The 26765-nt window shown below is 47.8% G+C and overlaps 1 protein-coding gene across 3 annotated transcripts in view; it reads right to left on the bottom strand.

The window, feature by feature from the left end:
* prmt2ip (PRMT2 interacting protein) overlaps positions 1-26765 on the bottom strand; it is an 88551-nt gene that overhangs the window by 30818 nt on the left and 30968 nt on the right. Inside the window, exon 1 of one of the 3 annotated variants that reach the window (XM_085972214.1) lies at positions 3271-3375. The exons of 1 other annotated variant lie outside the window; for it this stretch is intronic. The gene's annotated coding sequence lies outside the window, so the exon portion shown is untranslated. Of the gene's footprint in view, positions 1-3141; positions 3234-3270; positions 3376-26765 lie in introns of those variants that run through there. One more of the 3 variants, XM_085972217.1, reaches the window with a different exon arrangement.

The following is a 26765-nucleotide window of genomic DNA, read 5'->3' on the forward strand; positions in this document are numbered from 1 at the left end:
ATATTGAGTTTGAAAGCGATTTTGTTAAATCCAAAACTAGGGTCTTAAATCTAAACAAAGCAAACCAGGTAGGTATGAGGGGCGAGTTGACCAAGGTAGTTTGGGAAACTACATTAAAAAGGTACAATGGTAGACAAGCAATGGCTAGCATTTAAAGAATTATTACATAATTTACAACAAATATAAATTCCTTTAAGGCACAAAAACCCCACAGGAAAAGTGGCCCAACCGTGGCTAACAAGAGAAGTTAAAGATAGTATTAGATCAAAGGAAGAGGCTTATAATGTTGCCAAAAATAGTAAGCCTGAGGATTGGGAGGATTTTAGAATTCAACAAAGGGGGACAAAGAAATTGATAAAGAAAGGGAAAATAGAACGAGAGTAAACTAGCGAGAGACATAAAAACAGACTGTAAAAACTTCTATAGGTATGTAAAAAGGAAAAGATTAGCGAAAGTAAATGCAAGTCCCTTACAGGCTGAGCCATACTTTGTTTCTGTCTTCACGGAAGACGACGCAAAAAACTTCCCAGAAATAGTGGAGAACTAAGGGTCTAGCGAGAATGAGGAACTGAAAGAAATTATTAGTAAAAAAATAGTACTGGAGAAATTAATGGGACTGAAATATGGTAAATCCCCTGGACCTGATGGCTTATATCTTTGGGTTTTGAAAAAAAGGCGGCTAGAGAGATAGTAGATGCATTGGCTGTCATTTTCCAAAATTCCATAGATTCTATAACTGTTCCCGCGGATTGGAAGGTAGCAACTGTAACCCCACTATTTAAGAAAGGAGGGAGAGAGAAAACGGGGAACCACAGACCAGTCAGCCGGACATCAGTAGTAGGGAAAATGCTACAATCTAGTAAGGACTTGGTAACAGGGCACTTAGAAAATAATAGGATTGGGCAGGCAACACGGATTTATGGAAGGGAAATCGTGTTTGACGAATCTGTTTGTCTCCTGGCTGACCTCCCACATTCCACCCTACGTAAACTTGAAGTTATCCAAAACTTGGCTGCCCGTGTCCTAACTCGCACCAAGTCCTGTTCGCCTACATTGGCTCCTGGTTAAGCAGCACCTCAATTTCAAAATTCTCATCCTTGTTTTCAAATCCCACCATGGCCTCACCCCTTCCTATCTCCAATCTCCTTCAGCTCAACACCAACCCCCCCCCCCCCCATCTCCAATCTCCTTCAGCCCAACACCAACCAACCCCCCCCCCCCCCCCCCCAAGAGATATATGCGCTCCTCTAATTCTGCCCTCTTGAGGATCCCTGATTATAAATCGCTCAACCATTGGTGTCCGTGCCTTCTGTTGCCTGGGCCCTAAGCTCTGGAATTCCCTGCCTAAACCTCTCCGCCTCGCTACCCCTCCTCCTTTAAGACGCTCCTTAAAACCTACCTCTTTGACCAAGCTTTTGGTCACCTGCCCTAATTTCTCCTTATGTGGCTTGGTGTCAAAATTTGTGTCTTAAAATACTCCTGTGAAGCACCTTGGGACGTTTTACTACGTTATAAAAGGCACTATATAAATACAAGTTGTTGTTGTCATGCAGGAAGGTGGAGTTGAGTTAAGTTAGAAGATCAGCCCTGATCTTATTGAACGGCAGAACAGGCTCGAAGGGCCTACTCCTGCTTCTATCTTATTTGTATCCAAATTGGTTGCCACATTTGGCCACATGACAGTGACTGCATTTCTAAAAAGTATTGGGTCGGGTGTGAACTGCACTGGGACATCCTGAGGACGCAATAAGGCATTGTATGAATGAAAGTTCTTTACTTAGGAAGTATGATCCAGCAGCCCCTGCAAAAGCCTCCAGCAATTAGTGCGAGAGAAACAAAACTGCAGCTTAAAGGATGCACAGATACCAACTGAGCAAGTCTCTCCTGAAGCAAAAATTTAAGCATCTATACTGCAAAAAAAAATGTTCCCAAGCTGCAACACAAGCCTTTGATGCCAAGTCAATACCACAAGATGTTTGAACAAGCAGTGCGAGTTAACTTTCCTTCCTTTCCTGTGGTTAAAGCGCCTTCCTCTCGAAAACCCAAGCAAACTTACTGTGTTGGTAAACAGACCTACAACCCTCCATTCTGTGGAGCCCATCAAGAGTATCAGCACGCTGAACAGATCTAAAACTGGAGTTATTTGCGGAGCTATGCCCTGCAAAGTGTTCGGTTTGCTGGGCAATTCTGGAAATGTTCAGCCAGTGACTAGATGAAATTTTACAAGGCTTACCATGGAGAGAGAGAGAACACAGCAAAAGGTCAAGGTGCAGCAAACGGAAGAACAATACTCAATTTAAAAAAAAAATCAGATTTTGGAGGGGAGAGTTCACTGATAGAGCTACACTGGCAGAAAAACTAGCCCACTGATATTTTTTTTTTTAAAGTTGTATTCCTTTTGTCCCAGTAATAATTAAAAGGATTTGCGGATGATACTTTGCCAATACCCAATGGGACAATTCACACTGCTTCATGTTTGTTATGTTACAGAAGCAGTGCGATTGTAAGGGCTACAAGGTGGAAAGGTACTCTTGCAAATGCTGTGAATGTCATACATGGAACCGGGGGGGGGGGGGGGGGGGGGGAAATCACACACAGTAAATGTCACTTTAATTACATCCAGAAGCATGACTCTGCACTGCAAGAACATGATCTTAAAGTGCACAATAAGAAAGAGTTCAAGACTTCCTTCAGGGAGACACTACAGTAAAAGAGACCCTACAACAAACAAATATAGAAGAGAGAGACATCCTACAAAAGCCCATTAAGAGAAATCCTACAAAAGCCCACTTGGAGAAATCCTACAAAAGCCCATTTGGAGAAATCCTACAAAAGCCCATTAGGAGAAATCCTACAGCAAAAATAGAGGGGCGGAAAGAGATCCTACACATCCCCGCTCCTCATACAGGTTAAAAAAACAAATAATAAAGTGCGAGCAAAGTTTGTGCAAAAGTTGCAGTCAGTCAGTCACTTTGGATACCATGGCAACAGGCTGGGCGCGAGGTGCCAGCAATCCCCGGGACCCATTAACCCTTCCCCCGCCGGGCTGCAGCCACTCGGGCCGGGGAGCCCGCGCTCGAGCTATCCTCGTCTCGTCCCCTCCCCCCGTGTGGGCTGGGCGGCCCCCTCAACACCACTTACCTCACCGCGCCGCTCCTCAATGTCCTCCTCAAACCACAAATCCTTACATGACCAGTCAAATTTAAATATGTTTCAAAGTCTCTCATTAAACGGCGCGGGTGTGGTTTTTTTTTCTTCAAACACACACACCTCAGAGGTTCGCTACTCCACCACGCTCCATGTTTTTTTGAATTGTCCGACCGGCACTCGAGCGAGGCGTTGTCACGTACTCTTAAATGACGTCGGCCGGCGTCTGTCGAATCGGAGGCGGCTTTTATTTCCAAAAAAAAACGGGCGAGAGGCGGGGCTTCTCTCGCGCGCGGGAGGGGAGGGAAGGCAAAGAGGCGGGGCTTAGAGTGGGGGGTAGAGAGGAGGCGGGGCTACGCGGGAGAGTGGGCGGAGCTGAGCGGGGACTGGGTGGGGCCGCCTGGGCGTTGCTCGCGCTTGTGGTCAGGTGGGCGGGGCCCGATATAAAAAGCGCCAACGGTCGGCGTCCGTGCCTCAGGCGTTGGCGGTAGGGAGCGGAGTATTGTATGTAGCTGGTTAGTCCAGAGCGGGGAAAAACTGCTTTTAAAGGCAAAATGAAAAGAGGCTGGTCAAGAGAGAGAATAATATTGGAGAAAATGACGGAGGAAACCGAGCAGGGAGGCGGTTTGTTTGCACTCTCTGGGCGGAGTGGCCTGAAGCGCTTGAGCTCCATTAACCACGCTCCGCCTTGGGTCACAAAGAAAGAACCCGCTTTCCGCTCCCGCCAGTGCCGGGGTAGCCGCTTCACTGCTGACCGGAGCTCACATCTCCCCGGGGCCGCATCAGGGACTCGGATTGTGCACAAAGGACTGAGCCTGACCCCCCTCTCTCTCCCTCCCGGCCCCCCACCACCCGCCCCCTCTCCCTCCCCGGCCCCCCACCACCCGCCCCCTCTCCCTCCCCGGCCCCCCACCACCCGCCCCCTCTCCCTCCCTGGTCCCCCACCACCCTCTTCCCCCTCCCTGGCCCCCCACCACCCTCTCCCTCCCTGGCCCCCCACCACCCTCTCTCCCTCCCTGGCCCCCCACCCACCACCCTCTCTCCCTCCCTGGCCCACCCGCCCCCTCTTCCTCCCTGGCCCCCCACCACCCGCCCCCCCTCTCCCTCCCTGGCCCCCCACCACCCGCCCCCCTCTCCCTCCCTGGCCCCCCACCACCCGCCCCCTCTCCCTCCCTGGCCCCCCACCACCTGCCCCCCTCTCCCTCCCTGGCCCCCCGCCCCCTCTCCCTCCCTGGCCCCCCACCACCCGCCCCCTCTCCCTCCCTGGCCCCCCACCACCCGCCCCCTCTCCCTCCCTGGCCCCCCCACCACCCTCTCCCTCCCTGGCCCCCCCACCACCCTCTCCCTCCCTGGCCCCCCCACCACCCGCCCCCTCTCCCTCCCTGGCCCCCCCACCACCCGCCCCCTCTCCCTCCCTGGCCCCCCCACCACCCGCCCCCTCTCCCTCCCTGGCCCCCCCACCACCCGCCCCCTCTCCCTCCCTGGCCCCCCCACCACCCGCCCCCTCTCCCTCCCTGGCCCCCCCACCACCCGCCCCCTCTCCCTCCCTGGCCCCCCCACCACCCGCCCCCTCTCCCTCCCTGGCCCCCCCACCACCCGCCCCCTCTCCCTCCCTGGCCCCCCCACCACCCGCCCCCTCTCCCTCCCTGGCCCCCCCACCACCCGCCCCCTCTCCCTCCCTGGCCCCCCACCACCCTCTCTCCCTCTCCCTCCCTGGCCCCCACCCACCACCCTCTCTCCCTCCCTGGCCCCGACCGCCCCCTCTCCCTCCCTGGCCCCCCCGACCACCTGCTCCCTGGCCCCCCCCCCCTTCTTTCTCCCTGGCCCCACCCGCCCCCTCTCCCTCCCTGGCCCCCGCCCCCTCTCCCTCCCCCTCCCTGGCCCCCACCCGCCCCCTCTCCCTCCCTGGCCCCCCCACCACCTGCCCCCTCTCCCTCCCTGGCACCACCTGCCCCCTCCATTAGAAGAATGAGGGGATCTCATTGAAACTTATAAAATTCTAACAGAATTAGACAGACTAGATGCAGGAAGGATGTTCCCGATGGCCGGGGAGTCCAGAACCAGGGGTCACAGTCTAAGGATAAGGGGTAGACCATTTAGGACAGAGATGAAGAGGAATTTCTTCACCCAGAGAGTGGTGAACCTGTGGAATTCTCTACCACAGAAGGCAATTGAGGCCAATTCATTAAATATATTCACGAAGGAGTTAGATATGTTAAGGCTAAAGGGATCAAGGGATATGGGGAGAAGGCAGGGACAGGGTACTGAATTTGGATGATCAGCCATGATCTCATTGAATGGCGGGGCAGGCTCGAGGGGCCGAATGGCCTACTCCTGCTCCTATTTTCTATGTTTCTATGACACAAAAAATGTAAATTTTTGGGCCCAATATGCTCTCTTCCCCTTCCAACTTGTCCCAGGCCCTGTTAAAGTTGAAATTGGCCTCATAGTTGGTTGACGTGCTCCAGTTTGGTTCGATTGGTCGCACTCTTGCCTGAGTCGGATCGTGGGGTTGCACGTCTTAGGAGCATAGCTGGACACTGCAGTAATGAGTGCTGCACTGTTGGAGAGATGTTAACAAGAGTCCCTGTTGAGATGGACATGATTTAGCGGTGGTATTTGGAAAGCAGGGCATTCTCTGCATGCCTATTTTAAACAGATCTGCAAAGAACTGTTCCACATGTGGCAAAATAGTACAGGAATCAAACCAAGCAGTGTCACTGGAGAATTAAACCACAAGACAGTGGGCTCCAACAACAAATGTTAAAGTTGCTTTATAGTTGGAGAAAAATCCAACAGCAAAAAATGTAATGTCATTTAAAATAAATACTTTTGCCAACATTCTGAATTGAATTGCTAATTGTCTCGTGTTTACTTTGAATCTTGTCTAGGTTAATGAAACTCAACAAAGCGACAGCAACAATGACAATTGTCTTGTAAAATTTGAGGGGTTTAATATTACCATTCTCTCTTCCATAGCACCTCTTGCAGTCGACCTTGTCCCCGATAGGTAGCTTTTTCATACTGTGCCCTCGCAGTATGTCCTTGCTGATAGCATGTGACCTATAAGATTAGCAATTACCTGCTTGCAGGCATGTGCTCTATTATCTGGCAGAATATCACTCTGTTCAAAATGTTGGCATAGTTAAAGTAACTAATGTATTTATTGACGAGCACGCGGGATAAAAATGAAACCGATTTGCGCCAGTTTTTAAGGACACCATGTAACACAAATATGACGAGCCATGTCCTGAGTAGTTAGCCGTTCAATTGACTGTTGGAAATCAGTTGACCATTTGGTTAAAAGTTCTTGTAAATATATGAAAACAACCGTTTTGCTTCTGTTAAACAAATAGCTGGATGTTTGGAATGGAATCCTGATGTGCAGAGTGCCAGTTGTGTCATGTCGAATGAATTGCAGTCTTTTCTGTGAGTACTTGAAAATGGCTCATCAAATTAAGCTAGATAAGATCAGCACTCAAATTATAATTAATACTTATGTTGGGTGATCAGATACAAAAAGGACAAACTCAAATCCTTAAGCAGACTAGGCAGCACTTAAATATATTAACCGGCAAACAACTTAAAGACAGAATCATAGAATGATACAGCACAGAAGGAGGCCATTCGGCCCATCGTGCCTGTGGCAGGCTGTTGAAAGAGCTCTCCAATTACAGGAAACTCTTTGGTATCCAGGACCGGCGTGTTGCCGGTTGATCAAAAATTCCGGATGACGGAAAGGGTTATCTACCGAGGCTATTTTTAACAGAAAAATAAAAAAATCAAGAAATGTGCAGTATACAGTAATTGGGTACTCACCTACAGAATGTTGTGTTAAATGGATGGTGGAAGATGCTTGATTAAGTACAGTACTGCCAGTTGAGGGTAATGCAATGCAATGACTACCAGCAGCGTGGGAGACACACAGTACCCCTGTAAAATGGCGGATCAGAAGAGACTACCAGCAGCACAGGAGAGTCAGACTCCTGTTACAGGGGTATTCAGGTGTTCCGACTTCCGACAGCGCCAAGAAGCCGAGTAGCGGCAGTTTGGGGAACTACCCCCACTGACTAACTCGGCCACCGCGGGAGACTCGGACTCGGCAACATTGCCGGTTACTGAGGTGTTGTTTTCGGAGTGAGAATTTTGCCGGTTAATAGAGAATTCCGGATATTTAGGTGCCGTTTAAACGCGAGTTTCCTGTAGTCCCACTTCCCTGCTCTTTCCCCATAGCCCTGCAAATTTCTCCATTTCGAGTATATGTCCAATTCCCTTTTGAGAGTTACGATTGAATCTGCATCCACCGCTCTATGAGGCACTGCATTCCAGATAGTAGTTTCCACCAATGACTTAGTAAGTGTATTCAACAAGTATCTGTGCTACACCGACCATCTCAAGGTCTAGCAGATAGCTGATGTCTGCAAGGCTGCAATATCAGTGCTGCAATTGACTTGATCGCCCCTGGGCTAGGGCGTGTAAAATCGACCAAAGTTTCAGCTCCTGCCTGTTATCCATTCGTGTGTATTGGACTGAGTCAGACCCTATTTCAATTTCAATTTTATTTGCCATATGTAACTAGTACAATGGAATGCTTACTCCCCGATCACTCCCACAATAAGCTGTGGGAGCTCACAGAGACACGTCGCTATTCTCCAGCGCCATGTTCAGAAAAGTCAATTCAATGGCAGTGGGAACGCAATGTCCCTCAGCCGCTCCATCACCGCGGCCTCTTCCTCACTGTTGCCGGCTCCATGATGTGGTGGCCTGCTTCTCACGGTCCGGCCTCTGGCCACCATGCCCGGCTCTCCTCCTCCCAGTCGGACTGCGAGCTTCCTGCCGAGGAGCTGCCGGCCGACGTGCTGTAGCGGGTCGTCGTAGCTGCTGCTTACTGCTGCTGCGCTGCCTCCGCCCGACTCGCCAAACACATCGTCGAGATGTATAAGCTCCGGTCGCCGTGGCCTCCTCCTCACTGTTGCCGGCTCCACGGTCCGACGTCCCAGGGGCTGCTTCTCCCACTCACGGTCCAGCCTCTGGCCACCATGCCCGGCTCCCCTCCTCCCAGTCGGACTGCTAGCTTCCCGCCGAGGAGCTGCCGGCCGACGTGCTGTAGCGGGTCGTCGTAGCTGCTGCTGCTGCTTGTTGCTGCTGCACTGCCTCCGCCCGACTCGCCGAACACATCGCTCCGGCAGTGGGAGCGGGCCGTCCGAAGCAGGGAGAGCGCTTACCTATGAATAGCCACCTCGGACTTGTCAAAACTCACTATTAAAGCTCATATGTAGCGTGACTACTTGGACAGGGTATCAGAGGGTGACCTGACTGCTGGAGAACTGAACTCCAGCAGGGAGTCAATGACTTCGGGAACAGAGATTTTGTACAGTTCTGCGATTGTACAACTATTACTAACTTACAACTGCCAGGCAATGATTTTATCATTGACACTGTGATAAGAGGAATACAATGGTTAGCGAATCATTCTTTTTAAGACCTTGAGCCGATCTTTTTTGCATCAAATGCATAAACTAGCACTTCAAACCTCTGAACTTACAGAAACAGTTCAAAGAACCGTGCTTGAGTGAGCTGCCATTTCAGACTTTGGGCATTTGCTACACACACTAACTCATTATACCAAGTACAACACAATCAAAATGTAGGTAAAGCTAAAGTCAAATTCTGTTTATTTTTTTCTTTTCAACCAATCAACACCAAAACCATAAAAAAAGGAAACTTATCAAATTAAATACGAATGTTATTTACACTGTCAACGATGCACTCCAGTTCCTATGGTGCCCAGCTTCTGGGTTTTTATAACGTTAATTGGCCCAGAAATTCGGGTCGGGGGCTTCCCGCGGGTGCAAGCCCCCGACCTGCACTTACCTAGCGCGCTGGCCATTGAGCTGTGGGCCCGCGTGGGATTCCGATCCTGGGCCTCCTCCAACTGCCGGCGCGCAGTGCTTGCGTATCCCAGGGGCGCAGTTAGTTCGATGCGTCCCCTGGGATCACGTGGGCCACGAGGAGCCAATTGGAGCAGGGAATGCTTCATTCATAAGTTTGACAGGAAGATCTGTCAAACCTATAAATACTATAAGCCCCAAAACATCACTAAAACTTCAAATAAATTAAAAAATAAAATCACATTTTTAAAATAACTAAATTACATGAAATAGCTATTTTAAACAATAATTTAAATTTTTGAAAAAATTAATTACATTTTCTAACGGGGCTAAAAATAAACTTGCCTAAATAATAAACCTGTGGAAAAAATGTTTTAACTTTAATTAATTCACCACTTACCTTGTTAAAAGCAGGCCTTGCGACTGCTTTTTAAAAGTGTAACTGCTGGAGACTTACCCTCCCGGAGAAACCTGCAAAAAAACTGGAAGTTCGATGCGCACGCGCTGCCTCTCCGGCGCACGCGTTCCACCTGTCAACCCCTTCTTTCAGGGGAACGGAAGTTCCGGTTTCCTGCGCATGCGCAGTGCACGCACGAAACCGGCACTTTCGTTGGGCCTACGCGTGAGTACCCAGTGCGTACTCACGCGTTGGGACCTGAATATCTGGGCCATAGTCTTTTGCCTTTGAGTCAGAGTTGTATGACACTAAATATATATAGGAATCCAGGGTTTTGACCCAGCGACGATGAAGGAACGGCGACATACTTCCAAGTCAGGATGATGTGAGACTTGGAGGGGAACTTGGAGGTGGTGGTGTTCCCATGCGCTTGCTGCCCTTGTCCTTCTAGGTGGAAGAGGTCACGGGTTTGGGAGGTGCTGCCGAAGAAGCCTTGGCGAGTAGGAATAATTAGAAGACTTAAAACAGACTTGGGTGGGGTGTTTATTTGATCTGCACGCTAGCATCCAGAGTATAAGGAAAAGAAACAAACTTTTTTCTGTTTTATAATATGCCTGTTAACTGCAAATGGAGAGCGGATTCTCATGGAAAGTTAAAGTTGAATCCGGTGGAGTGGGATTTTGCAGACACAAACATTACTGCTTTTCATTATTCATGAAAAGAAACTTAGTAAAAAGTTACTGACAAAGAGAAGCCCAAAGGAAATCGTGTAACCATATTGTTGGCAAACATAAGTTTTGGTGAGACTCTTGGCTAAGGTGAAGCAAATTCTGACATCGTCGTCACCTACACACTAAAGTGTAGCCACGATTTATTAAAATGAGTTCTTTGATGTTTAATTGGATGATTTGTGAAGTAAAATCCTTGATTTCTTTTATATATATTACTAAAAATGCAATAAAACTAGCAGTAAATTGTAAATAATTTTTGAGGATCAGAAGTATAAGATTGTTTGAGGGGGGGGGGAAGTAAACCAGTGAATCTTTCCAAAAATAATCTCCATGATGACATTAACATTGCAGGCTTGCCACCAATTTTAACTTGCTCACTTCAATGTAAAGAATCAGGTGCCCCTGCATGTACCCCTGCCACCCTTGACAGCAAAAAAATCAAACTTGGAATTGGCGGTCTTGCACCAATTGCATTTGCTTATATTACAAAACAGTAGCGTATTGGAAGGAGCCGGTGGCATAGAAGTTGAGAGCCACCGTCACCTTCACTGCCACCAACAGAGACGTCCTGCTCCTCAGCTGTGGCTGCAGATCTCAGTGACCACCTCCCTTCTGAATCGCAGCCTCCGAACACACTGCTCCTCAGACATGTTCAGATATGAGAACTGCTGGCGGTATACCCTGGGTGGGTAAGGCCTCCTGTGCCGACGCCTAAGGCGCTAGCGGCTGGCGCTAACAACTGAATTTCTAGGCCATGGTCTTGTAACTGAGGTGCCAGCAGCCTGTGATAAGAAGTACAAATCTCATACAAATTCTATAGTACTGGTGGAAAGCCCTTTTAACAATAAGGTTACTTTTGCAGATAACATCTAAAATAAAAGACATTTACAACACCTTATGAACTACTTCAATGTTAATCAGTTACACAATGCTTCAGACCTCACATCTCTCATAGGTGTTAAGAGACACAGTAAATACCCTCTCCTCCCAGACAGTATTTCTGTGAACAATGACTTTTCAGTCTGAATACTGGGTAGACAAAGACCCCCCTCAAGGCCATTGAGTAAATACACACATGATGTGGGACACATCAGGAAATTAGCAGACTGATCTCTGCTGAGTTAACTAATTGCAATAGCGGTCTCAACATCTCTTGGCTAGGCAGAGGAATGTCAGGATTGCTATTCTTCATATTGGTCCAGTGCCCTTCTTACACCCTCTGAGTCAGAAGGTTGTGGATTCAGAGTCCCACTCCAGGGACTTGAGCACATAAATCTAGGCTGACATTCCCAGTGCAGTGCTGAGGGAGCGCTGCACTGTCGGAGGTGCTGTCTTTCGGATGAGACGTTAAACCGAGGCCCCGTCTGCTCTCGCAGGTGGACGTAAAAGATCCCATGGCACTATTTTGAAGAAGAGCAGGTGAGTTATCCCTGGTGTCCTGGCCAATATTTATCCCTCAATATAACAAAAACAGATTATCTGGTTGTTATCACATTGCTGTTTGTGGGAGCTTGCTGTGTGCAAATTGGCTGCCGCGTTTCCCACATTACAACAGTGATTACACTCCAAAAGTACTTCATTGGCTGTAAAGCGCTTTGAGACGTCCGGTGGTCGTGAAAGGCGCTATAGAAATGCAAGTCTTTCTTTTCTCCCCTCAAACTCACAAGGCTGAAGACCGTATCAGGCACACATGGCTGAATAGCATGCTGACACTCACCTCATTGGCTTATAAATGAAGAAGGCAAAGTTAGGTGTTATGAGCTGCTGCCTTTAGGCGAGGACTAAGAGCAAGGCAAGTTCAGGTGGATGTAAAAGATCCCATGGCACCATTCAAAGATCAGCAGAAGAGTTCTCCCCGGTGTCCTGGCCAACATTTATCCCTCAACCAGCACTTTCTAAACATTTATCACATTTCTGTTTGTGGGACCTTGCAAATTGGCTGCCACCGTTGCCTAAAGAGCAATAGTGACTACAATTCAAAAAATAACTGGCTTTAAAGCACTTTGGGATGTTCGGAGGATGTGAAAGGTGCTATATGAATGCAAGTCCTATCTTTAAGAAGAAAGAATTGGGGTGTGTTTCAAGCTGGAGTTAAGGGATGTCACTGAGCTAGGTCAGGACATTTTTCTTTGTATTTGGCCGAACTGTACCTGACCTGGAAGTACTTGATGCAGGCAATGGATACTCACAGTGGAAAAGTATCTCTTACCCAGCACTGGATTCCGCATAGAAACATATAGAAGATAGGAGCAGGAGTCGGCCATTCGGCCCCTCGAGCCTGCTCCGCCATTTAATGAGATCATGGCTGATCATCCAAATTCAGTACCCTATAGAAACATAGAACATCTTGAACAGCACAAGAATACAAATGTTAAAAATGAAAATAATGTTTCTGTTTTGTGAAGACTGCAAGGAAGCACTGGCCTTCACTTGGAAAACATGTTTATTGTGAATCAGCATATTATGCTGTAACTAAAATTAAATTTACATGGGCAAAGGTTAAATTCCCATGCCAATTAAAATACATTTGCCTGTGAAAGAAAAATGTGGGTTGCGATTGTACTGGCTCCAATGAGATTGTAACAAGGACATCACTGACAGAAAGGCAGAATGTTTGAAATTCTGGTATGTAGAGAGCGAATTGTCGTTTACATATAGATGTCTGTACGGCATGTGTGCAAATCCTTGTGCAGATATGGCAAATTACCAAAGAACAAGGAAGGACATCGTGTGAAGAGGAGTGCAGGCAGACAGACATCAACACTCACAAAGTGTGTGATTAGCTCTTGAAAACAATGGACTGCTGAAAAGCAAAGGGACCTTGAGGATGGTTAAAACAAGATAAGGAAGAGTAGCAGACACCATGTCTGACATTATCGTCCAGGTACAATAAATAAGTCAGTTGAACTGCTCGTAATCAAGTGGGTTATAAAAGGCTGAAGAAGATGGGAGATATTTCTGTCATCGGACAAAGCAAGCCTATAGATGACTGTCTCCAGAAGAAGAACTGCTGACCCTTATATGTGAGCATAAATCCATGTTTTGTAATATAAGCAAATGCAAGCAAGGTTAGCTAGCAACTCTTCACATAATTGAATAAATGTTGAAGATTAATCAAACTAAGTGACTCCATCTGTTCTTCAGTTCAAACTAATTGGGAATGAGATATTCACCAGTTTAATACCTCCCGATTAAATAACTGGGCCATATCAGGTGTCTTATGGATCAGATATCATTTGAACAAATAAATTAGCTTTGGGGCACTGGGTGCTTGTGTGCAGATGGCATGGGTTCCCTCTACACCAAAGGCATCTCCCAGGCCGCCTACCTTTTCTACAGCCTGGAGGAGTCCGTGCTCCATGTATATATAGAGTGTCAGAGGTTGCAGCCCCTCTTCCATTATTTGAAGGGGCTGCTCCCCGATTTTTGGCCGCACCTCAGTCCCACACTCCTGATCTTCGGTCACCCGGTGCGGAGGCGAGAGCGGGCAGATCGGAGGACCTCCTCGTAGGACTGCTCCTGGGGCCTGGCCAAAGTGGCCATTAACTGGTCCGTGCAGCGGGCGGTCGAGGGGGGGTCGTTTGGCCTGACTGCCCCTGCCTCTCTTCCGTGGCCATGTTCGCGCCCGGGTGGCCCTGGAGATGGAGCACGCGGTGTCCGCCGGCACGCTCGAGGCCTTCCGCGACCGGTGGGTGCCGCGGGGACTGGAGTGCATCATCACCCCGGCCAATGAAATTTAAATTTAATTTGTTAAGTTTTATTTAATGTTTTATTAGGTTACAGACTATTTGTTTAATGACCCAATCAGAAGAGCACACAAAAGACATTATTATTTTTTAATTTACAACAGTGATTCTCTTCAGTTAAGTCACTGGCATTGAGAATTCAGATGTAGAGGCCTGCAGCGGGTAGTCAAAACTGCCCAACGCATTACCGGCACCCGGCTACCGACCATAGAGCACATATACCAGAAACACTGTCTACGGAGGTCAGGGTCCATCATCAAAGACCCTACCCACCCCAGCCACAGTCTGTTCGCCCTCCTGCCATCTGGGAGACGCTACAGATGCATTCGCACCCGAACGACCAGATTTAGGAACAGCTTCTTTCCCAGGGCTGTCATCCTACTGAACTCCACAAATAAACTCTAAAGCCTGCACATCTGCCAATGCACTTTATTATGGTTATGTTTATGTTAATGTATTACAAGCCAAATGTATGTTGAATGTTTAAATGTCTTAATCTAAATGTACACTCTCGGGAGCCGCAAGCCTACATTTCGTTGTACTGCACTTGTGCACTAACAATGACAATAAAAGTTGATTTGATTTTGACAACTGTGAACACATACCCCACCGCTCAATAGCATTACATGTTGTACCATCAGGGCAAGTTTTAAAAGCTGAGAGTATATCCTCCACAATTCATTTAGATTTTTGCTAGTGATCCTTTGTGCTGCCAATCAATTGCCTAACTTCATATGAAGATACGAACATATATTGAAATGTTTAGTCATTGCACACAATTATCTCATTAAGCTCTACTCCCCTTCCCTTTGTTGGCCAAATTTGAGTAGAATAGGAAACGGACTTTCCCAGATGTAATAATTAGTGCGGAAAATCCCAATTCTGGCATTCTCATGGTAATGCCGGATCTCAGCCTGCATTTTACCCATCCCAGTTTTGCAATCGGACATTTGCTAGCTCCAGGAAGCATCTCAATTCAATTCAATTCAATTCAATTTTTATTTGCCATATGTAACTAGTACTAGTACAAGTACAATGGAATGCTTACTCCCTGTAGGGACACGTCAGCTATTCTTACAGCGCCGTGTTCAGAAAGTCAATTCAATGGCATCCAGTGGCAGTGGGAGCACGATGTCCCTCAGCCGCTCCGTCCTCCTCGTCACCGCGGCCTCCTCCTCACTGTTGCCGGCTCCACGTGTGGTGGCCTGCTTCTCCCGCTCACGATCCGACCTCTGGCCACCATGCCCGGCTCCCCTCCTCCCAGTCGGACTGCGAGCTTCCCGCCAAGGAGCTGCCGGCCGACGTGCTGTAGCGGGTCGTCGTGGCTGCTGCTGCTGCTCGTTGCGCTGCGCTGCCTCCGCCCGACTCGCCAAACACATCTACCAGTTTCTGGATGGATGCATAATGATGCACTTTCTTTTCCCATAATTTCCCCCATAATGTTTATGCTGTTTCCTTTACCTCCTCACATAACCTGTTGCTAGGCGCTGGACTCCGGAAAGAAATCTATTTAAAGAGAAGGATTGCGATATTGTTCGGCACTTGCTGAAACGTCTCTTTTTTGTTGCTCTGTTCTCGTTGCCGTTGAGATTTTTGATGAACCTTTACAACAATTTCTGTGCTGCTGCCTTCGGCACAGGCGTAACGAGATGCAGCAGTTCACAAAGTTATCTAGCACACCATTGACATATTGAAGCAGCTTGCTTGATCTGAGGCATTCTCCAAGGTCGTCCGGCTAAGGTTTCAAGAATCATTGTAGTATACGCCAGAGACTTGAACACAAAAAAATCTAGGCTGACACTGCAGTGCAGTGCTGAGGGAGTGCTGCATTGTCAGAGGTGCCGCCTTTCGGATGAGACGTTAAACCGAGGCCCCGTCTGCTTTCTCAGGTGGATGTAAAAGATCCTGCGGCACTATTTCAAAGAAGAGCAGGGGAGTTCACCCTGGTGCCCTGGCCAATATTTATCCCTCAATCAACATCATTAAAAACAAATTATCTGGTCATTATCACATTGCTGTTTGTGGGAGCTTGCTGTGCGCAGATTGGCTGCCACGTTTCCTACATTACAACAGCGACTACGTATCAAAAAGCACTTCATTGGCTGTAAAACGCTTTGTGATGTCCTGAGGTCATGAAAGGCGCTGTAGAAATACAAGTTCTTTCTTTCTTGTTGCTAGGCGCTGGACTGCAAAAAATAAATCAATTTAAAGAGCCGGATTGAATAACAACAGAAAACGCTGGAAAAACTCAGCAGGCCAGGCAACATCCGTGGAGAGAGAAACATTCAGGTCGAAGTTCCCTTCGTCAGGACTTGTTGGGCACTTGCTGAAACTTCTCTTTCTGTTATTCTGTTCTTGTTGCCATTGAGATTTTTGATGGTAACAATTTCTGTGGTGCTGCCTTGTTTTCAGTCCTGCCGCAAAGAATTTTTCACTGGGAATTCTTCTATATTTCCGCTTTTTTTGGGGGGGGAAAGAAAAAGGAGGACCAACAGAGGGATTCTCTGAACCACTGACAGTCCCACATACAGGCATAGGAGCACGTATCTCCGCACGTCCAAGGAGCATTGCCTGTGAAGGCTTCAGTTTACCAGGGACACCATGGTGGAGTTACAGCACATGCTGAAAGTGGATCCCCGGCCAAATTCCACCGCCGGCACACCACTGCCACTGGCTGCAAAAAGCCCGATTGCCTGCCTCCCTTTCGCGGCTATGTTCGCGCCCGGGTGGCCCTGGAGATGGAGCACGCGGTGTCCGCCGGCACGTTCGAGGCCTTCCGAGACCGGTGGGTGCCGCGGGGGACTGGAGCGCATCATCACCCCCCCCCCCGGCCGATGTCATTCTAATCTAAGTTGATAAGCCTTATTTGACGTTTTCCTTAAATTGCAGATAAATTGTACAACCAAAAAGAGGGACAACTGATCCCCGGCCCCAGCCCAGAACCAGGGGTCACAGTCTAAGGATAAGGGGTAAGCCATTTAGGACTGAGATGAGGAGGAATTTCTTCACCCAGAGAGTGGTGAACCTGTGGAATTCTCTACCACAGAAGGCAGTAGAGGCCAATTCATTAAATATATTCAAGAAGGCGTTGTGTTGGAGGAAAATTTAAAATGGCACCGTAGTGCCTGCTGAAATACTTGACATTTATTGACATTTTGCAGACACTGGCATAACAGACAGCTGACTTGATCTGCTTGCACCAACTTGTGATATCACTTGTACAGACGTAAGACAGGAACGGCTAGTCAACTGTTGGGGTAAAACTGTAAGAGCGAAAAATTATGTTTAGGAAGAACAAGGGAGGTAAAGGGTGTTTAAGGGCGGGGTTACACAACTGGCAGGACATAGGTATCACTGTGAGAATAGGGTTGCGAAATACCAACATGTCACATGAAAGAAGCTAGCTAACAGTAATATAATTAAGTTGTTTGTGAAAGAAGCTAGCTAACGGTATAATAATATAATTAACTTGTTTTTGACAGAATGTGATTAAGGGTTGCTAAGGTATCGGATTGGCCAAAGTTGAAGGATGCTAAAGTACCAGATTGGCCAAGGAATTAATGTAATAACTGCTGATATGGTACCTTTCCTGTTTTTAAACTGTATAAAAGAAGCTCGGCTACTATTGTAAAACCGAGAAGCTGGCAGCTGAGACCGCGGGGTCTACTGTTCTTCTTCTCCCAGAGCGCTCTGTACATTAAACTGTGCATTTTTACTTCTCTCAAACTATTTGGTTGTGTGAGTTTATTCACATAAGTCTAAGTTGGGTAACGCGTCGACCTCGTATATCACTTGGCCCGCTCAGGCTCCAATTAGACCCTAACAAGTTGGATATATTTCTTAAGGCTAAAGGGATCAAGGAGAAGGGAGGGAGAAGGCAGGGACAGGGTACTGAATTTGGATGATCAGCTATGATCTCATTGAATGGCGGAGCAGGCTCGAGGGGCTGAATGGCCTACTCCTGCTCCTATCTTCTATGTCTATGTTTCTATGTTATTTTAATTTAAGTTGATCAGCTTTATTTGACGTTTTCTTAAGTTGCAGGTAAATTGTACATCCGCAAAAGAGCACAACCTGCAGTCACCTGACACCAATGATACTATAAAAGGGCAAAAAGCACTACCGCTTGGGACATTTGTGAATATAAACCACCGTGAACTGTGCATAAAGGTGTGAGGACAGTCACACCAGCTGCATTGTTTCATCGAGCCGCACAGTGCAGATCATTCCCCCCCCCCCGCCCCCCCCCGTGGACAACTGACATCAGCATGAGATGGCTCCGCAGTTTTAGAGCGGCAGCTTTCCTGATGGTCCAGAGAGTAGCTGGTTGCACCAATGCGGCCTTTTGTGCTTCTAGAACCCATCTGTCATATTGTCAGTCTGATCCCAGAAATGTGCACGTGCAGGGTCAGCGTGCTACGGATTGGGATGATGCGATCGACTGATCGCCTGACTTCTGGGCAGGCTTAGGCCCAATTCGGGAAAAAAAATCCCAACTTTTTTCTGTTCTCAAGGCTAAATCTGTTCTGGGGTATTTCAATAGGTTCTTTTACTACCTGAGAAAGAAGATTCCTAAATCTGGAATTTGGGGATGAATTCTGCAGGGTAACAGGCCATCTATTTTTAAGAGTAAATGCTTCTATAAATAAGGCAGAAAATGAAAATTTAGATATATTATTTAGAAGCAACGCTGTTAGGGCGCTTCAAGTATTTTTCGTGAGATGCAATAGTTGTGACACTATTCACATTACTACCAGCACGGTAGCTGTGTAACCACAAGGTAAATAAATCTCAGGTGCCAGAGAAGGTGTATCTGAGGATCCTTAAACATAGAAACATAGAAGAAAGGAGCAGGAGTAGGCCATTCGGCCCCTCGAGCCTGCTCCGCCATTTAATGTGATCATGGCTGATCATCCAAATTCAGTACCCTGTCCCTGCTTTCTCCCCATAACCCTTGATCCCTTTAGCCTTAAGAAATATATCCAACTCCTTCTTGAATATATTTAATGAATTGGCCTCTACTGCCTTCTGTGGTAGAGAATTCCACAGGTTCACCACTCTCTGGGTGAAGAAATTCCTCCTCATTTCTGTCCTAAATGGCCTACCCCTTATCCTTAGACTGTGACCCCTGGTTCTGGACTCCCCGACCATCGGGAACATCCTTCCTGCATCTAGTCTGTCCAGTCCTGTCAGAATTTTATAAGTTTCAATGAGATCCCCTCTCATTCTTCTAAACTCCAGCGAGTACAAGCCCAGTCGACCCAATCTCTCCTCATACGTCATTCCTGCCATCCCAGGTATCAGCCTGGTGAATCTTCGCTGAACTCCTTTGTTGTGTATGTAATATGTGTGCTACTTTGAACCTATGGACAGGACTGCACTACTTGTAGGGCGTAGTGATACGCAGTACCACTCCTGGCCATAGGGGTATAAATAGTACTGTGGGTACTGATCTCCCCTCAGTTCCCGCCTGTGGGCATGAAGTAAAGACCTACGTATAGTCCCTACCTCCAACCAGTAAAGACCTGTTTGAGTTATACGTTTAAGTCTTTGTGCTAATTGTTCAATACAATACACATACTTAACACTGGCGACAAGTCAGGTTCTTACCCTGCGGCAGTTGAAGAGAGGTTTCAAACATCACCACCCCACTAGAAGTGACAGGCTTTAGGACTCTGAAGCCTCCATCAGCGACTGAGCACTGGAGTGCAGCAGCTATCCTGACAGCTTCCAGCGACTGACAGAAGTCTTTCTGCAGTTTCCTTGTTCAACCTAGGTGGTGGGGTAAGCCGTGCAGCGTTGGCTGCAAAGACAGGGCTGGGGAAGTTGGAGAAGATAAGGGCGATCGCAATCCCTGATAAGAGCCGCGGTGAAACCCGCGAGCGGGTAAGCCAGAGCCCGGGAGGGAGCGAGCAAGAGCCGCTTCGGTCGGGAGCCACTTCGCGATCCAGCGATCGCATCCGCTGATAAGGGCCGCACTCGGGCGATCGCGGCGAAGATAAGGGCCGCACTCGGGGGCTGAAGGGAGATGGCGTCGGGGGACGGGTGAAGACTGCCAAGCGCGGGAAAACCGCCATTTTGTGGGCGGAGGACGACGGCAAGAGCGGGAAGCCGCCATCTTTGATAACAAGTAAACAAAATAAAATCTGAGAAATTGCAAATCTACAATGCCTAAACACGGGAATATTAGCACCTTTGATAGTGACCTCGAAGATTGGGCCATATATGTTGAAAGAGTAAAAAATTATTGTAAGGCCAATAAAATTCGTGACCAAGATAAAGCTCTAACATTATTAAATTTAATGGGTGCGAAGACATACGGGCAATTGAAACACCTGTTATCACCAGATGAACCGGCGGATAAGACGTTCGATGAGATTGTTACTGTCCTGAAAGATCATCTAAACCCCACGCCGCTGATGCTAGCGGAACGATTTAAATTTTACGACAGAAGGCAGCTACAGCATGAAAGCAATGCTGAATATTTGCTGGAATTGCGTAAATTAGCGAAATATTGCCAGTTTGGAACGGGACTGACAGATGCACTACGAGACAAATTTGTGTGTGGTTTATTTAAACAGGATACACAAAAGCGACTGCTCGAGGAGAATGAGCTGACGCTTGAGAAGGCGGTCACTATGGCAGCAGCACACGAAGCCGCAGCGAGAGGCACGGCAGTAATGCAGCTACGGTCACCGGAGCTCAGTGCACACAAATTGGGTGTGAGTTCTGGCAAATGTTATCGTTGTGGAAAGACAACGCATGATCAGAACCAGTGTTGGTTTAAAAACCAAGAATGTAGAACTTGTGGTAGGCTTGGACATATAGCTAGAGTATGCAGGTCAGGGAAGAAGACCAGCAACAAGAAGTCACCGCAAGGAAAATACGCAAAGGTACACAAGGTGACCGAACAGGAGTCCGATTCAGACGCTAGCAGTAATGAACTGGCTAGCTTAAGCTGTAATGAACTGGCTAGCTTAAGAGTACTCAACGCTGGTAAGGGTGCAGACCTCCAGACAATTTGGGTCACTCTTCAGATAGAAGGAGTCCAAGTAAAACTGGAATTGAACACTGGATCGGCATTGACGGTCATAAATAAGAAAGATTACGGAAAGTTATTCCAACATATTCCCCTACAGGATACGGGGATTATATTGAAAACATACACGGGGCAAAGAGTGTACCCCATCGGGAAAATAGAGGTTGCAGTGGTCCACAAGGGCGAAGACAGTCAAATAATGGACTTATATGTGATATCTGAAGGAGGTTCTCCACTACTAGGACGGGAGTGGATTAGGAAAATGAATATGGACTGGCATTTCCTACAAACAATAACGAGTGAGAACTCGGTGAAGATAGTCGGCCCAGACTCTGGAACGGATGATGGTAAGCCCAACTCAGGTGCAAAAGACAAAGTTTCAGCACAGAATTCCACTGAGCAACAACAACATAGTTTAACTGTGGATTCTGAGTCTGGCAAGTCTACTGATGTGCCCATTTCTGAGGGACACCGGGCTCGAACTCAACTCCATTTCAAACTACAACAGCAATTAGAACAAATGCTTCGCCGTTTTGAGCAAGAGTTGAATGCAACGAAAGAGTTCTTTGATATAGAGTTGGAGAATCTGGAAAGACAACAGAAGCAGCTGATGGAGAAAGTGGAGCAGGAGCACACAAAACGTCTGATGTCAGAGGAGTTAACGGTCAGCCAACTCCTGCATATGCTGAAGGACAGGACTCTGAAATGGGAAAAACTTGAACACGAGCTTCAATATTCAAACGAAAGGGGTTCGGAGCTCTCAAAGGTTATTGGAAGAGCTGAGGTGGCAACACAGACTGAGATGACTGCAACAGAGCAGCCCTTGGATGCCAAAAGTACGCTGACTCACGTCAACGTAGAACAACAGACCGCTGAAACAGCTGCTCCAGTAGAGGGATTGAATAGTCCGATCAATCAATCTCCAAAAGAAGTTGAAGTAGTAAAATCTCAAATGAGGTCATTAGTAAACGACTTGCTGAAAGCCCAGAAAAAGCTGGATGAAGAGGTACGCATGAAGAAGTCTCTTCAGGAAAGATGTCTGGACTTGGAACAAAAGCTGGCTAATGCCCAGCTGGGTATGGAGGAAATAGAAGACCCTCTCGCTGGCCTAGATCAGGACGACACCGAATATTACTATGTCCTGTCCTGCCCAACTTGTAACTTCGACTCCCACCATACAGAAATCATGGAGGAGCACCGAAAGTCTACGGAACATCGGGAGAAGGTGGCTCTACTACGGAAAAAGGAGGAAGAGAAGGAGGAACTGCGCATGCAGCTGGCAGCTGACAGTGGAGCCCAGAGAGTCTCCAAGAAGCAGAAAAGGAAAAGTCGAAACAGAAGATGACCCATCTGAACCATTATTACCTCTACCAGATCACACACGTGGTCCCTCCGAACGGAGCCAATTCAGTTCGGAAGTTCAAACTGTTAAATCCATGGAAGGACTATTGAATGAGTCACTCCAGCAACGTGAACCGACTACACCACAGAGATTGAATCTGTGAACTGTTTTCCGCAGAGACTGAATCTGTGATCTGTTTTGACATGAAGTTATCTATGTATCTATGTTATTCTGTTATGTAAACCTGAAGTTATATATGTATATATGTTATTACGTTATGTTAAATGGGGAGATGACTGTAAAGCTAAGAAGGGAGGAATGTTGTGTATGTAATATGTGTGCTACTTTGAACCTATGGACAGGACTGCACTACTTGTAGGGCGTAGTGATACGCAGTACCACTCCTGGCCATAGGGGTATAAATAGTACTGTGGGTACTGATCTCCCCTCAGTTCCCGCCTGTGGGCATGAAGTAAAGACCTACGTATAGTCCCTACCTCCAACCAGTAAAGACCTGTTTGAGTTATACGTTTAAGTCTTTGTGTTAATTGTTCAATACAATACACATACTTAACATCCTTCCTTAAGGAGCTAATGGAGGGAATTGCAGGAACTCTGGCACTAATTTTCTACAAATCACTGAATACTGGGGACTGGAGAAAGGCAGATGTTACTCCTATCATTATTGTGCCAAAAAAAATGGGATAATCCAGGCATCTTATTAAATAATTGGTACAACTACACTTAAAACAATGTGGACAGTTTTGGCCGCACTGCAGAATTATATTGCACATGTTAAAAGGATACAGAAGGGGGCAACTGGAATGATTGAGGGGATGGAGGGATTGGATTGTGAGGAGCCACTATGTAAATTGTGCATATTCTCACTGGAAAAGAGAAGGTTGCGAGGTGATATGATTGCTGTTTTTAGGATTCTAAAGGGACTAGACAATGTAGACCATGGCAACATGTTTCGCCTTGTCCAGAACAGTGGAACCAAAGGCTTGAAGTGGGGTAAATTCAAAATTAATCTGCGGAAACATTATTTCAGTGAGCGAGTGGTCAATCTCTGGAACAGGCTCCCTGGGGAGGAAGCAGGAAGTGTCGATTCATTCAAATGCAAATTATATAGGCTTTTTCCCAAGAATAATATTTTGGGATACAATGGCCCTGAAATCGCGGTGCCTGTGGTGGCCTACTCTCAGAATAGTCCGTCGTAATCCTTTTGAAACGCCCCGCAAGTTCCGGATCGCCGCTCGCGCATGCGCAAAATCCAGCACTTGCGGCCTGTCAATGTCTGCGTTGACAGGCCATCCGCGGGGGCTCCGATTAAACAATCGCTGGCGCAGTGTTGGGCTACTTGCCCAGCGACTGGCCAGCAATTGCCCACGTAAGTCTTACAGTTGATGCGAGCAGACATAGGGCCTTCTTGCATCAGCGTAAGGAGGTAGCTAAGGCTTAAATAAAACATTTTAAAATCCCAAATTATACACATCCACTTTATTAAATGAGTTTATGCAAATATTGGCCCGGATTAGAGTCTTAATGATGTTTAAAATGAATATCAAAAAATTAAATATTTATTGAGGTTGGTGCAATGAAGGAACTTATGGATAAAATTACAATTCTGTACATTGTATAATTATTAGATTTGGGGATTCCATTGCGTATCATTAGGGGATTCCATTCGTAAATGATTGCAATGGGATTCTCCTTTGTCATTGGAGGACCGGGCCCACGTGATCCCAGGGATGCTTCCGAACCGCCTGCGTTGCTGAGATCCGTGGGCCATTAAGCTGCCCTCCGCCTCGACGCCTAAGACCACAACTCTTCGTAGCCTGGGCACCAGGGGGTACTTTAGGAGTTATTTCGTGGGTCGGAGGCGTACTCCGGCGGTACGCCTCCGACCGCCAATTTCTAGGCCATTATTTAATTGAATTTTACAAGCGCTGTTGCCATATAAGAACATAAGAAATAGGAGCAGGAGTCGGAAATTCGGCCCTTCGAGGCTGCTCCGCCATTCAATGAGATCATGGCTGATCTTCTGCCTCAACTCCATTCACCGGCCCTATCGCCATATCCCTTGATGCCCTTACTAGTCAGAAATCTATCGACTTCTGTTTTGAATATACCCAATGACAGCCTCCACAGCCCTCTGGGGTAGAGAATTCCAAAGATTCACCACTCTCTGTGTGAAGAAATTTCTTCTCATCTCAGTCCTGAATGGCCTACCCTTTATCCTGAGGCTGTGGCCCCTGGTTCTAGACTCCCCAGCCAAGGGAAACATTCTCCCAGCATCCATCCTATCAAGCCCTGTAATAATTTTGTATGCTTCAATGAGATCTCCACTCATTCTTCTGAATTCAAGCGAATACAGGCCTAGTTTACTCAATTTCTTATCATACGACAGTCCCGCCATCCCAGGAATCAATCTCATGAACCTTCGTTGCACTCCCTCTATGGCAAGTATAATTAGGGGATTCCCCTCATAAATGATTGCAATGGAATTCTCCTTTGTCATTGGTGACACTGGGGCAACTTAGTGTCACCGCTATAGATCAATCAAAAAAGGCCTAACCTGCTTATGACGAGGCAAGGTAGTACATTGACTATTTCCTAATCTCAGCCATCTTTTGTCTCCACGTGTCCTATTACCATCTCGTCTGGTTTTGAATACCTCTTAATGTCTCTTTTACTTCCTTTGTTCTGTCGCAGCCCTGCCTTCGATCTATTTTACTTCCTTTCCAGTTTTGAAAAAGGGTTTCGACCCGAAACGTCAACTCTAATTTCTCTCCACGGATGAGTTTTTCCAGCATTTTCTGTTGTTATTTCGGATTTCCAGCATCTGCAGTATTTTGCTATCTGACTATTTCCTTTTGTTGGGAACAGCTGATTATGCAAGATTTAATTGTTGATTGTACGAGTTAGGACAAGTGTTGATTGTGAGGAGCTTCTGATTAGACAACATTTATTGTTGATTATCAGTCGGACTCTTGTCAGTCGCTGGAATTAGAAGAAGGATGGACCTGGTGGCGACACACCACTCACGAGACAGCTGATTAAGCAAGACTGTTAAAGGAATAATGATGTTCTTCTGCTTTGTGTACAAAGCTGGACGTGTGAAACCACAAAACCAGATAGATGGAACAGAACAGCCACAAGTAGAAGGAAACTACAAACGAAGACAGCCACTATACAAAAGGAGCGTCCAGGCAGGGAGTCAGGAGGAACTGCTGCACAGACAAAGGAAGAAGGAAGGAAGAGCAAAGCAACCAACCTGTTACTGTAATAATAAGTCCAGTAGACGAAGCGACGTTGATTCATCTATGATTGCGCTTATGCGCATTTATTTAATATAAATAATTGCTGTGTTTTTATTTCCTATGTTCTCGGGAGCCCTCCTCCCCACACCCCTCCTCCCTCCACCCATCTCCCCCCCCCTCCCCCTCCCCCCACACACACCCCTCACCCTCTCCCCTCCAGCTCCCTCCCCCCATGCACCCCTCACCCTCTCCCCTCCCACCTCCCCCCACATCGACACCACCTCCCTCACCCCACCCTTCTCCCTCCCTCCACCTCCCTACCCCCACACACCCCTCACCCCTCCACTCCCCTACCTCTCCCCTTCCACCTCCCCCCCCACACACACCCCTCACCCTCTCCCCTCCAACTCCCTCCCCCATGCACCCCTCACCCTCTCCCCTCCCACCTCCCCCCACATTGACACCACCTCCCCATCCATGTCCCTCACCTCCCCCTTCTCCCTCCCCCACCTCCCTACGCCCACCCACCCCTCCCCGCTCCTCCCTCCACCCTTCTCTCCCCCTCCACCTCCCTACCCTCACCCACCCCTCACCCCTCCACTCCCCTACCTCCTCCCCTCCAATTCCCTCCCCCATGCACCCCTCACCCTCTCCCCTCCCACCTCCCCATCCACCTCCCTCACCCCACCCTTCTCCCCCCCACCTCCTTACCCCAACCCAAACCTCACTCCCTCCCCACCCCTACCTCACCCCCCACAAGCTCCCCTCCCCCTCCCTACCCCACCCCCTCCGCTACCTCGCCCCCACATCTCTTCCCCACCATCTCCCCTCCTCCTCCACTTCCCTACCCCACCCACCCCCTCCCCTCCCCTACCTCGCCCCCACCTCCCTCGCCCACCGTCTCCCCTCCCCCTCCACCTTCCTTCCCCCACCCTCCTCTCACTTTGCACCCTCCCTCCACATCCCCCCAACTTCTTCCACCCCACCCCCCACACCCTGCCCCCCACACCACTCCCAACTCTCCCCCTTCAGTCTTAAATTATAACAGTGACTACATTTCAAAAGAACTTAATTGGCTGTAAAGCACTTTGAGACGTCCGGTGGTCATGAAAGGCGCTGTAGAAATGCATGTCTTTCTTTAAGCCAGGAGCAGGTCTATCCTGGGCTAATTACCAGATTTAAAAAAAACACTTTGAACAATTTCCCTCC

Source organism: Somniosus microcephalus, chromosome 32 (genome assembly GCF_052327205.1).
Source record: "Somniosus microcephalus isolate GS21.2 chromosome 32, FLI_Smic_1.0, whole genome shotgun sequence".
Taxonomy (NCBI): Eukaryota; Metazoa; Chordata; class Chondrichthyes; order Squaliformes; family Somniosidae; genus Somniosus; species Somniosus microcephalus.